This window comes from Condylura cristata, unplaced genomic scaffold (genome assembly GCF_000260355.1).
Source record: "Condylura cristata isolate star-nosed mole 26May11 unplaced genomic scaffold, ConCri1.0 scaffold00003, whole genome shotgun sequence".
NCBI classification, from domain to species: Eukaryota; Metazoa; Chordata; class Mammalia; order Eulipotyphla; family Talpidae; genus Condylura; species Condylura cristata.
In genome coordinates, this window is record NW_004567104.1 from 34,343,325 (window position 1) to 34,356,452 (window position 13,128).

Sequence of the window (13,128 nt, forward strand, 5' to 3'; positions counted from 1 at the left end):
CATTGTGTTCACTATATAGCTGATCACTATTATTCAACTTGCCCATATTTCTTTGCCTTTCCTTTTGGTAATCACTTATTTTGTCTTATAGCATGAAAGTTTGTTTTTGTTTTATTTAGCTTATTCATGTGTTTCTTTTCTTTATGTACCACATATGAGTGAAATCACAGTTGCTTTTGTGTTTTTTTTTTTTTTTTACCAAGCATTACACCATCTAGGTCCAACCATGTTATTGCAAATATTAGAATTTCATTTTTTTTTTTTAAAATAACTGAATACTGTTCCATTGTGTATCTATACATCTCCTCTTCTTTATCCACTCAACTATCAGTGGGCACTTAGGTTGTTTCCAGTTCTGGGCTATTATGAATAATGCTTCAGTAAGCAAATGTTTCTTTATTCTTCAGGTAAATATGTAGAAGTGAGATAGCTGAGTTATATGAAATTTCTATTTTTAATTTTTTCAGGAGTCTCTCTACAGCTTTCCATAATGGTTGCAACAATTTACACTCCTACAGGAGTGTACAAGGGGTCCCTTCTCCCCACATCCTCTCTAACACTTGTTGTTTCTTGTGTTTTGGATAATATTGTCATAGGCATGAGGTGATAGTTCAGAGTTGTTTTGATCTGCATTCCCCTAATGATAAGAGATGGGTAACAGTGTCCTATGCTTGTTGGCTATCTGTGTCTTTGGAAAAGTGGCTTTTCTTTTATCTGGTTGTTTGCCTTCTTAAGTTTTATGAGTTCCTTATTTATTTCAGATGTTAACCCATTGCTGGAGATGTGATTTGCAAATATCTTCTCCTATTTAGTAGGAAACTTTTATTTGTATGATATTTTCTTTTGTGGTGCAGAAACATTTTAGTTTGATGGAGTCATATTTATTATTTTTACTTTATTTTCTCCTGTCAGTAGAATTGAATCTCAAAGATAACTATTGTCATTGTTAAAGAGCAATCACCTATGTTTTCTTCTATTTTTTTATAGCTTCTGACCTTACATTAAAATCTTTAATTCAAGTTGAATTAATGTTTATGTGTGATGTTAGTCACTAAGTTCTCACATCATTTGAGTAAATTCCACTTGATCATGATATATGATTCTTTCAGGCTTGTTGAATTTTGTTTGGTATTTTGTTGAGAATTTTTGCCTCTGTGTTTATCAAAGATATTGGTCTGTAGAGAGAGAAAGAAAGAGAGAGTGAGATGATTTTGTCTGGTTTTGGAATGAGGGTAATGTCTTCATAAAATGTGTTTGGAAGTGTCCCTCTTTTTTACTTTTTGAAAGAATTTGAGAAAAATAGGCACTCATTCTTCTTTGAAAGTTCGATAGCATTTACTTGTGAAGCTCCTGAGCCTCCTTGTTTGGGAGGCTCTTAATTGTTCTTTCAGTTTCCTAACTAATCAACAATCTGCTCAAAATTTCTGTTTCTTACTGATTCAGTTTTGAAATGTTTGATGTTTCTAAGAATCTGTCCATTTCTTCTATATTGTCCAACTTATTGCCATATAAACATGCATTATACTGTCGTGGTCATTTGTATTTCTGTAGTATCTTTGTAAATTCTCTTTTTTTCTGATCTTATTTATTCAAATTTTCTCTCTTCTTTGTGAATCTGGCTAAAATTTTATCTGTTTTGTTTTGTGTTTTTGAGTTGTTAAGTTAGAGAATCAGTTGTTGGTTTCATTGACCTTTTATGATTGTCTTGTAGATCTCCATTTCATTTATTTTCATTCATTTTGTGTGTGTGACTCCATTTTCTCTTTTTCTAGTTCCTTTGGATATAAGCTTAGATTTTTTATTTGTAATTCTTTAATTTTCCTGAAGTCTGTACTTCCATTAACTTCTGCCTTAGTACTGCTTCTTCTGCATCTCATAAGTTCTGATAGTTTGTGTCTTTATTGTCACTTTTCTCCTGGCATTTGATTTACTCACTGACCCAATGTTGTTCATTAGAGTGCTATTATGTCCCCATATATCTATGGTCTCCCCTCTTTCTTCTTCTGATTGTCTTTCTAGCTTCATACATACCATTGTGATCTGAGATGTTTGATATGATTTCAAATTTATAAATGTATAGACCTCTTTTGTATCTCACCATAATGATTTATGCATGAGAATGTCCCATGTGCACTTGAGAAGAATGTGTTTTCTGCTGTTTGGGGTAAGATGCTTTAATTTGTCATTTAAGGACATTGTTTTCTTACTGATTATCTGCTTGAGTAATCTGTCCATTGACACAGATTACTGTGTCATGTAATGTCCCAACTACTACTGTTTTGTACATGCAAATGTTGGTTTATTATTATGCATACTTGAAAGTTATATAATATTATAATGAAATGTTACTTCAATATAGCTTTTTAAAATCTTTAGACTATTATTGTATCTTATCTTGCAAGTGAATTTGTGTTGATTTAAAGTAATCGGCTTCCACACAATATATTCACAGGCCTCAAATATACAATTACATATGCCACGGCATACACTTAGTAAAATAAGTCAAATGGAGAGAGACAAGTACTATATGATTTCACTGATATGTCTACATAAAGAAACAAAACAAACCAATGTACTAAATAAAATTAATACTAAATATATGTTACCAAATTAGGAATATACTCAAGAAAATGAAAATATATGTCTACATAAAAACTTATACATGAATGTTCAGAGTAACATTATTCGGTAGCCCCAAAGCAGAAAAAAAACCCAAAAACCTATAATTAATGATGAATAAAAAAATGGTATATCCATTCAACAGTATTTGGCAGTAAAAAAGAATGAATTAATTTTATGTTACAACATGGATGCACCTTCAAATCAGTTCAAGTGATAGAAGCCAATGACAGCAATCCATATATTATATGACTTAATTTATATGAAATTTCCAAAATAGACAAGTCTATAAAGATTTAAAAAATCTATTTTTAAATAAATTTTCCTATGGTTGCAGTTGCCCATGGTTGGGGAGAAAGCAAATTAAAACTATCAGGTATTCAACAAGTGGCTTACATTTTTAAAATAATATTAAGATGAAAATGTGAACCTGTGAAACTACTTGCTTATGGTGATAGTGTAAATAGGTAAAACCACTTTGGAAAATAATTGGTGTAGTCCTGAAATTGACAACATATACATGTTGTAAGTCAATAAATCCATTTCTAATGGATGGAGAGATACATATGCACTAATATTAAGAGTTGTATAAAGAATATTCACAGTAGCATTTTCAATCACCCCAAATGCCCTTTAGTAGTAGAGACAACAAATAAGTCATGATGTAGTCTCACAATGGAATACTATACAGCTGTGAAAATAAACAAATTACAGCTATATCCAACATCTAGAAATCTCACAGATATAAAATTTTAAAGGCCAGCTACAAAAGAGTGTATACCATATGTTTCCCCTTATATAAAATTCAACACAGGGCATGTGTGAACATTATTGAGTGAAATTGCATAAAGCTGGCACCACTACCATATGTGTGGGTCCATGGTTGACCTAAGTGACACATCACTGTAGTGGAAATTTTGAGGTATTGGAATATTCTGTTTCATGGGTGGTTGTTACATGATGTTTCCTTTGTCATAATCCATTGAACAAATATTTATTTATTTATTTATTTTAAAGATTTATTTATTTATGCATACAGTTCTGGGGTATGGGCCAGAGGTGCAGGGGCGGTGAGAAGACCACCAGAGACAGAGTGGGGAGCAGAACAGGCAGATCAACGAATTACACTGCTGAGGGGAGCAGCGGGCGGGTCCTGAGAGGTCTACTGCACCATGTGGATCACCTCTGAGGTGGGGATCGAACTCATGCTGAGTGGCTTTAGGGTCTTAGTGCTGTGCTTTAACCCACTGTTAAACCCCCTACCACGAGGCAGGGCCCTGAATTAAATATTTATAATTTGGTGCTGTGCTTTAACCCACTGTTTAACCCCTGCCACCAGGCAGGGCCCTGAACTAAATATTTATAATTTGGCAATCAAAAATACTCTACCTAGCCCAAGATTACTAAGAGAGAATAGTCTTTCAGGTATCTACAGTTGTTAACAGCATAATAGGAAGTGGCTATATATTAAAGGAAATGGTCGAACATGAGAACAAAGAATCAGCTTCCAAATCCTTTCTTAGGTAATGCCAAATGTCCACATGTGTACAGATGCTTCACTGAAATAGCCTTTCTTTCTATGATCAAATTACTGCTTTGGAGAATTTGTTCTTAAATTTCCTGTCCCTATTGCCTTCCTAAATGTAGCTGAACATCAAACTTTCACTTAACTTGGATGCTAACAAGATTAGACAGTAATCTGACACTAATCAGTTTCTGATCCTATTCTATGCCATTTTTCATCTTCATCCCACTAGATAGTTTTGAGGGGAGGAGGGTGCCCTATAGTAAGCATTTCTCAAGCATTTAAATTTTGCCATTATCAGTGGTGAAAGGTACTAGTCGGTGTGTATGTGTGTGTGTGAGAGAGAGAAAGAAAGAGAAGGAGGAGGGAGGGAACGAAAGGCAGTGGTGATCAGGATGCTAATCTATGCACAGTGACCTTTGTTTCTATCTGACTGAGCAGATGTAGGAATTAATCATTGTCACTCCTGGATGCTGCAGCTGCAGCTGTCCCCCACTGCCTTTCTGCCCCTGATAGATTTATTAGTGCATTTTTGTTTGCTAGAAACATGCCCTGGCACAGAAAAACTGGCAAATTAAAGAAGCTTATCCGTGAATACAATTTTCTAAAACTGTTAATTTTTCTCTTTCTTTTTTTTTTTCTTTTTGTAAGGCAAAGAGTATTCATTCCTTTCCACCAAGGCACTGCCCACTGCCCACAGGTAAACTCAAATCAAAATACATAATCACCACCTCTTAATTCTTCTTTCCATCTCATTCAGATAGAGTATGTGCTGTTGCCACAGTTAATGCCTGGGGACTTTTCAAAAATATGGCTCTGGTCAGCCTGATAAGAAAAGGTCATCTAATAAAATGGAGGGAAAAATTAAAGTGAGATGAAATTAAAAGGGCATGCATCCCTCCCAGTTCACACCTCTCCCCTGCCCCTCTAAAAAGCACGTGTAAGGACTAATTGTAAAGTTCCCGATGGTGACAACTACATTCGGAGGTCTGGTGACTACCAGGCAGCAAGAAGCACTATTACAATGTTCATTATACACAAGCACAACCTCCTGGGGCTAAAGGACATGAGGAGAGAAGGAGTGACTGGACAGGTGCAGTACCAGACAACACTTTGGGTCAGTGCTGCAAGGGATCTACACTCCAGTCTGATAGGGATCCCATCCAGGCAACCCCATTGGGACTGAAACAACAGGTCCTAAGAAGCAGCACCTGCGGTATACACAAAGGTCAGGAGAGACCAGGACAGTCCTGAGGGAGGTGGGCTTCCCAAAGGATACTGTATTTATTCATGACAAGAGCAATAGAAATGGCAGATCCCTAGGGTGTGGATTCCTACTCTGGTTTGTTGCTTAGAGTACAGGGGCCCTTCAGAGGGGTCCCTTTTAAACAGCCTGGATTCATGGTTTTATTGGAGTTAGAGCTCTTGGCCTCTGACTATCCACTCATCAGTCAGGTCCTGTCTCTTTAAAAGTAGGTGTTTTCCTTTCCAATATTTGAGCAGATGAAGGGCTTGCAGAATGCTGATGGTGACCACAGAATTCTTAGCTGCCTCCTGGCTAATTTTTTTGATAGAAATCTCTTTGCCCTGGGAATTATACAAATAAAGGAGAAGTACTTCTTTCCAGTAGCTGCAATAACTTATGAGCCCAGTTTCACGAATGGATGTTCTGGGGACCCAACTTTTTCTTGCACTTTGGAAAGTAAATAACTGAAATCAGTGAGCATCTTGCTATAGTCCTGTCTGTACTGAGGCATGATTAGGATACAGGATACACTGTAGTTGAGGAATGAATTCTTTGCCTTGGAAAAATATCCAATCAGCTGACAGCCAGTGTTGTCTACTTCTGTTCTAACAGAACTGAAAGGGTGCCACATCATAATATAATGTCTTATGGTCCAGAAAAAACTTGGCCAACATACACAGATTTTGGCAGTGGATCTTGTTTTTCTTGCCATCCAGTTCAAACACAGAGCTTGAGCCTTTGCGATATGTGTCATCACTGGGTGGGTGTTTCCACACATACTTAGCCACATGTTGGCTCCTCATGTATTTAAAACAGAATTCACACCTGTAGAGATGCCCAGTCATGCATACTCTTTAGGATAAGGACAATGGTACCAAGTATCAAGCTCATAACAACCAAAAGCAATTGTTTTATTCATCTTTCTCCCCTCTGCGATTTGGCCTTGTGGTCTTAACTTCTCCAAATCCTCTGAAGCCTGGGCTTGTGCTCTTCGGAAAAAATCCAAGTCATGCTCACTAATCAAGTTTTCCAGGAGAGGATCCCGAGTGTTCCCCTAGGTCTGTTTCTGTTCCATAGCAGTTAATACACTATCCTTTCATTGAAATTAAAACATGTTAATTTTTCTTACATACTGTACATACACATTCCTAATGCTTTAAAAAAAAGAAAAGATAAAAGCTAGTACTGTTGTTTATGTGACATTTGAACATTGGACCAGCACCATGGCCATACACCCTGGGATTGTAAAGAACTATTATCTTCCAGCCTCTCTAACCCTCTTGTTACAACTGACTCCTTTAGCTCCCAAATGTTAGAATCCATATCCCACACCCAGAATCTAGAAATTTTTGGCTCTAGGCACAAGAAAATAAGTGTTCTAAATTAGCACTAAGTTTATTTTATGCCATGAGCTTCACAGCATAATTAAAACTTTCTAGGTCTCAAGCATCCCACAACATAGATATCCCTGCAGCTTTCCCAAATCCAAACTACAACAAGTTGGGCACCAAATTGGATAAAAGTAGCCCTAGCCTTTTGAATATTGGGAGTTGGCTCCACAATCCAGTGTAAGTTTCCTTGATGCTGGTGTTCTACTTTCATTCCCGAACCCCATCTCTAGCAACTCAGCATGCCCAGGGCCAGAGGCTGAAAGGGAATAACCTATGTCTATTTAAAGTCTTCTGGTGGCCCACTACCTGTCCAAATCCTAGATATGTATGCATGCCTGTACCTTTCTGGTACCTCCCCTTACTGGGACTTGGGCTGATTTTTCCACTCCCTGACCCTGCTTGATGGGCTGTAGTCTCACTTTTGCAGACTTTTTCTGTATTTCTTTCTCAGAATGATATCCTGGCTTTAGGCATCCTTGTATGTTCCATTCCTAAATTATCATTGTTTGTCCTTTTATGCTCCCAGCATCTCACTTATGTCTTAGTCTTACGAGTCTACCTCAAATCCTGAATTCAGATTGTCCAGTTTAATCATTTCAGTAATTACCATTTGAATCCAAATTCTAATACTTTCTGTCTCTAAACATCCGGGGGGCTTTAAAAGAGCAGAACAAGGGTCCATGAGCAGAATAAGAAATAAGTAAAAAGTGCAATTTACATATAATGAAATATTATTCACCCTTTAAAAAGGAAGGAATTCTGGCACAAGTTACAACATGGATAACTCTTGAGAACATTATATTAACTGAAATAAACCATTTGAAAAATGGCAAATTACTTTGTGAACCCACTTTATGAGTTATCTAGTGTAGTCCAATTCATAGAAATAAGAAATAGAATATTAATTGCCAAGAGCAGGAATGGAGAGAAAAAAGAGGTATGTTGATAGATACAGAATTTTATTTTTGCAAAATGAAAAACTCCTGGAGATGATTGTACAATGATGTGGGCATAATTAAAACTATTGAAATGTATACTTAGAAATGATGAAAATGGTAAAAATTTATTTATGACATTTTATTATATATAATTTTATGGTATTTTACCACAGTTAAAATTCTTTCAAATTTTCAATGGGAGAAAAACAAAATTCCTATTAGTAGTAGCTAATTTGGTCAAATTATTATAGGGCCTTTTCCTTAAAATTACATTTTATTGTTTGCATATTCTCTTAGACTAATGATTGTCCTTAAATTACTGCCTGTTAAATGTTACTTTATTTTTCACACCCTAAATTTTCATATCTAATCTGAGATTTTCTCTTTCAAGTATTCTAAGGTGTCATTCTAATATACTTAGGATAGGTTTTGTAATAGGTTTTGATCACACACCCATTGATCTTCCCCTTTCCAGGAAACAGAAAGGTCTATCCTCATCAGTTTTTGACATACTAGCTTTCCTTTTTCATAATCTTTGATTTTATTTATATCCTTCTTGAGTGAAAGTGACCAAAGCCAGATTTTCATTCTGGCACACTATGAGATTGTTTACCCTGTGTTTTAGATCTTCAGAAGAAAAGGGAGGATCTGGCTTAGTTTTGTTTGAGATGTGTAACAGGTGTTGGTAAGGAGCATCTTTCTCAAGTCTCCATGGATAAGAATTCCTCAGACATAATACTGTAAGAGGAGTATATGGATTCTTTTTTTCCTTTGAGATATAACTCACAACCAATGAAGTTCAATTTTTTAAAAAGATTTATCTATTTATGCATAGAGAACTGGGGTACAGACCAGAGGTGCAGGGTCGGTGAGAGGAATCACTAGAGAAAGAGTGGGAGCAGAACAGGCAGATGAATGAAGTACACTGCTGAGGGAAGCAGCAGGCAGGTCTGGAGAGGTCTGCTGTGCCATGTGGGTCACCTCTGGGGCTGGTGATTGAACTCATGCTGAAGTGGCTTTAGCTTCTTAGCACTGTGCTTTAACCCGCTGCACCACCAGGGAGGGCCGAAATTCAAATTTTTAAAGAGTATAACTCAATAACTTTTAGTTTACCTGTGAATTGGTCAATCCTCACAATGAGCTAGTTCTATAACAATTCAGTACCCTATCATAAAGAAACCTTGTACCTATTAGCACTCTCTTCATTCCTCCCTTCCTCCAGCCTCAAGCAAAATGAGTCTATTTTTTGTCTCTATTCACCTAGTCTAGATTGTTCATGTAAATGGATCAATACAACATGTGGATCTTTGTATCTGGCTTCTTTCACTGAGCATAAACTTAGTATAATGATTACAAGGTTTAGACAAGTCATAGTATGAAGGCCCTTATTTTTTCCCTTTTAATTACTGTATGATGTTCTTTTGTATAGTCCACATTTTGTTTTTTCATTTAGCAGTTGGCTCTTTCTACTTTTTAGACTATTTTGAATAATGTGTTGTTGTGAACATTTGTTAACAAATTTTGTGTGGACGTTTTCCTTTATCTAGTGTATGTGTCCAGGAGCATAATGGCTGGATAATATGTAGCTTTGTGTTTATATAAGTGCTGAATTGTTTTCCAAAGTGACTGTACCATGTTACAATCTCACCATCACTGTATGGAGATAACAAGTTCCCCATGTTATCACCAACACTTGTTATCCACTGTCTCTTATTCTAGCCATACTATTATGTAAAAGGTGGTTTTGTGGTTCTGATTTTGCTCAAATTGTTGTAAATACACATTCCTCGGATGTCTAATAACATTGCGCATCTTTTCATGTACTTATTGCCACTTACATATCTTTTTTTGAGAAATGTTTATTCAAATCCTTTGCCAACGTTTTTAGTCAAATTTTATTGATTTGCCATTCATTTACAAAAGTGTGCAAACTTTAACAATAAAATTATTTTAAAATTATTTTTCTTGGTAATATGCTTAAGCCAGTGATTTCTCAAACCCAGTTCACATTAGAATCTGCCTGGGAGCTTTCAGAAATGCCAAATCTCATGGTATTCCCTTCCCATCTTTCTCAGTGGGCAATGGGCTGAGTGTCTTGGTTGTGGATGTGGTGTGGTAAGACACCGGAGGGAGAAATGTTACACTTCTACTTCACAAACAGTAATGCAAGTCTATGTTATCATTATCAGAAAAAAAGGTCTATCTAAAAATAAAAGTTATAAAACTAAAAAGAAGAAAGAAATCTTGATACCAAGCTTCTCCCTAGACCAGTCAAATCAAAAGATGTAGAAATGGGGGGGGGGGGGGAAGGAGGGGAACAGCAACAGTAGGGTTTTTTTTGCTTTTGCTTTAACTGTTTGGGTCATTTTAGTTGATTTTAGTTGTTTGAGAATTAGTATTATAGACTATATGACCAAGTTGTTGATCAGGTCATAGATAAAATTTTGGTTTTTAATAAGAATTTTTGATAGAATGAACTTTCACATATCAGGAAGTTTTAAGTCGCTTAATTATCTGGCTATGATTTGAGCCTAGTAACTAGGAGTTGGTCTTAGGAGTATGTGTGAACCAAGAACATGAGTTATATGACACATTTAAATCTGTAAGCCCAGAAAATTTATCTTATTCGGTGTTCAAAGGGAAAGTATGTATAATGAGTTACCTAGGAAAAAATTGAAAAGTAAGCTTTTGAAGGTCATAAGAATATTAGAGAATAGGGGAAAAAAAATCCCAGCACTTAAAAATGTAGTAGTCACAGTGATTATTGTGGCTGGAAAGGGACATCACTCCAAGAATGTAAAAAGCTCCCCGGAGGAGAGCAGAGAGCCAGTAAGATAGATACAAAACAAGAAAAAAGACTGAGAGGCACTTTTGAAGAAAGTCCAACATATAAAGAGATCACTTTAATCTATTAAAAGGAAGAAACTAGAATAACAGTGGGACCTTTTTCATTAATAATGGGTCACAGGGTGTGCTCAGAGATCAAAAGAAAATAAAATGAAACGAATTATGTGCCCCTGAATTTTTTAGGCAATTGACCAGAGTGATTGCCCACTCAGATTTCCTCCTATGAGTGGATCAACGGTAATTGTTCAAGGTTTTCTGTTAGTTTTTGCATAGATAGTATAGTTTTGCCATTTGAGTCAGGGAAACAAATAAATACTGACTAATCGCTGGAAACGGTTGACATTCCTCCTGAAACTTTGAAAGCCTCCAAAAGAAATTTTTCTCTTAGTCATAACTCTCCCTGAAATTATTGTTACAGCCCTTCCCTCACTTAGGCATGAAACCTCTTACAAGAGTAGTCTTCCTCAGACAACACAATGATGCGTATGAGAAGGGTCGAAGGCGATATTTGGTGGTGAACATGATATATAGAGTTGCTGAGATGAGAAATTGTATTCCTGAAACCTGTGCAGTGTTTTAAATTGTTATTTCAATTTTAATAAAAGGAATCCTCATTCACTGTTGGTGAAAATGTAGATTTATCCGGCCTTTATGGAAAACAGTGTGGAGATTTCTCAAAGTATTAAAAACAGATCTACAATACAATCCAGCAATTCTACTCCTAGGTATCTATCCAAGTAATACAGAAACACTAATTCAAAGAGACATGATATTCCTGTGTTCATTGTAGCATTATTTATGACATCCAAACCTTGGAAACACCTAAGTGGCCAGACAGATGATTGGATTAGGAAGATGTGGTCTGTTACTCAGCTACGAGCAGATAAGTTCTGCAGTTTGTGACAAGATGGAGGTAACTGGAAAGGATTTTGCTAAGTGAAATAAGTCAGAAGTAGAAAGACAAACACCAAATGGTGTCACTTATATGCAGAATATAAAGAAACAAAAGATCTGATAAAACCAAATCAATAACAAACACTAGAAATCTGACTGTAGAATTTAGGCTACCAGAGTGGGAGTAGAAAGGGGGAGAGCTAAGTGAGGAAGGAGCACATAGACTATGGTGGAGAACTAAGGGTGTCTTGGTGGTTGGAGTGGTGTGTAACATGCGCCTGAAGGGGTGATCCTGTACCTCTAAATTATATACAATGATGTAAACCCATGTTACCACAAACAAAGAAAAGTTAAGTATAAATGTAAAAAAAACAACAACACATAGAGTCTTCACTAGCCATCTCCACTTACTCATCTTCAAATCATTCTTCAAATTATGACCTTCCACTGAAATAACCCTTCTAAAGTTCAGTAAGTCAACAAATCTCTGTTTAGACTCCATCATAGTGGCTTCAAGCCACATATCAGCTCTTGACTATCTTTTCTGTTCCTCCGGTCAGAAACCTTGTCTTTCCTTAACTTTGCCATATGTGAATGTCCTGCTTCTTCTCATCAGTTGCTTTCACGCTCCAATACACCATTTAATGTCGATATCATCCTGAGTTGCAGTCTTGATATTCTTATTACACTTTACCCACCTCAACTGGTCTTGGTTCTTCCTCTACTCTCTGTAAGTCCTGCCTCTTTCAAATCTTTTTTCTCATTTCATAGTTGATATTGTCAGATAGATGTTCTTCAGTCAGTTCAGACTTGGTGAACCTTACCACTGATCTTTCTCTTTGTGATATTGTATGCAGGAACTCTGTGTTCTGTTTTAGCAATTTCTAGTTGGTCTAAAAGAATTTCAAAATGAAAATTTTTTTTAAGATTTGCTTATTTATGCATACAAGATCTGGCATACAGGCCAGAGGTATGGTGGGTGAGAGGATTCACCAGAGACAGAGTTGGGAGCAGAACAGGCAGGTCCACTAAAATACACTGCTGAGGGGAGCAGTGGATGCAACAGGAGAGGTCTGTTGTACCATGTGGATCCACTCCCTGGCCTGGCTGTGATCAAGTTTGTGCTGCAGTGGCTGCAGATAGCTTCTTAGTGCTGCACTTTAGCCCCTTGCACCACCAGGGAGGGCCCAAAATAGAGTTTTTTGAATAATACAAAGCACAGAGATTCCTGGTTAAATTGGAAAGTACTGTTTGTTATAATGCTAAAGTGGGTCTCAGAAAGAGGAGGCAAGCTGACTACCCATGGAAGTGAAAATGGGGGATGAGGAGTGGAGATTCCTGCCTTAGAGACCATCAGATAGAACACGGGCCACATCTATAATCACCCTCAGTCCAATGCTTGCTCCTGCTTCCTTGGAGAAGAGTAAAGACTGGGTGTCGAGAAATGAAAGCCTCCTTTGTAGCAGTTTTCCACATGGGAAAGAGAGAGGAAAACCTTTTCTCTTGGCCTAAGTCAGAAAATAGCCTTCAGGGCTCCTCCTTAACAATCTTCACAATGTTTGCAAAAGAACCAAACTATACTTCAAATCCCAGCTTTTGTCACTTGTTCCTGCAACTTGATTACTTCATTGAACTTTCTAAATCCCATTTCCTATTTAAAAATCAGAA

General features: G+C 36.7%; 1 protein-coding gene and 1 pseudogene across 2 annotated transcripts in view; one reads left to right on the forward strand and one right to left on the reverse strand.

Moving 5' to 3' along the window:
• Window positions 1-13,128, forward strand: part of GPR156 (G protein-coupled receptor 156) — a 75,554-nt gene that overhangs the window by 33,364 nt on the left and 29,062 nt on the right. The gene's annotated exons all lie outside the window — the stretch shown is intronic.
• LOC105854108 lies at window positions 5,479-6,465 on the reverse strand (annotated as a pseudogene).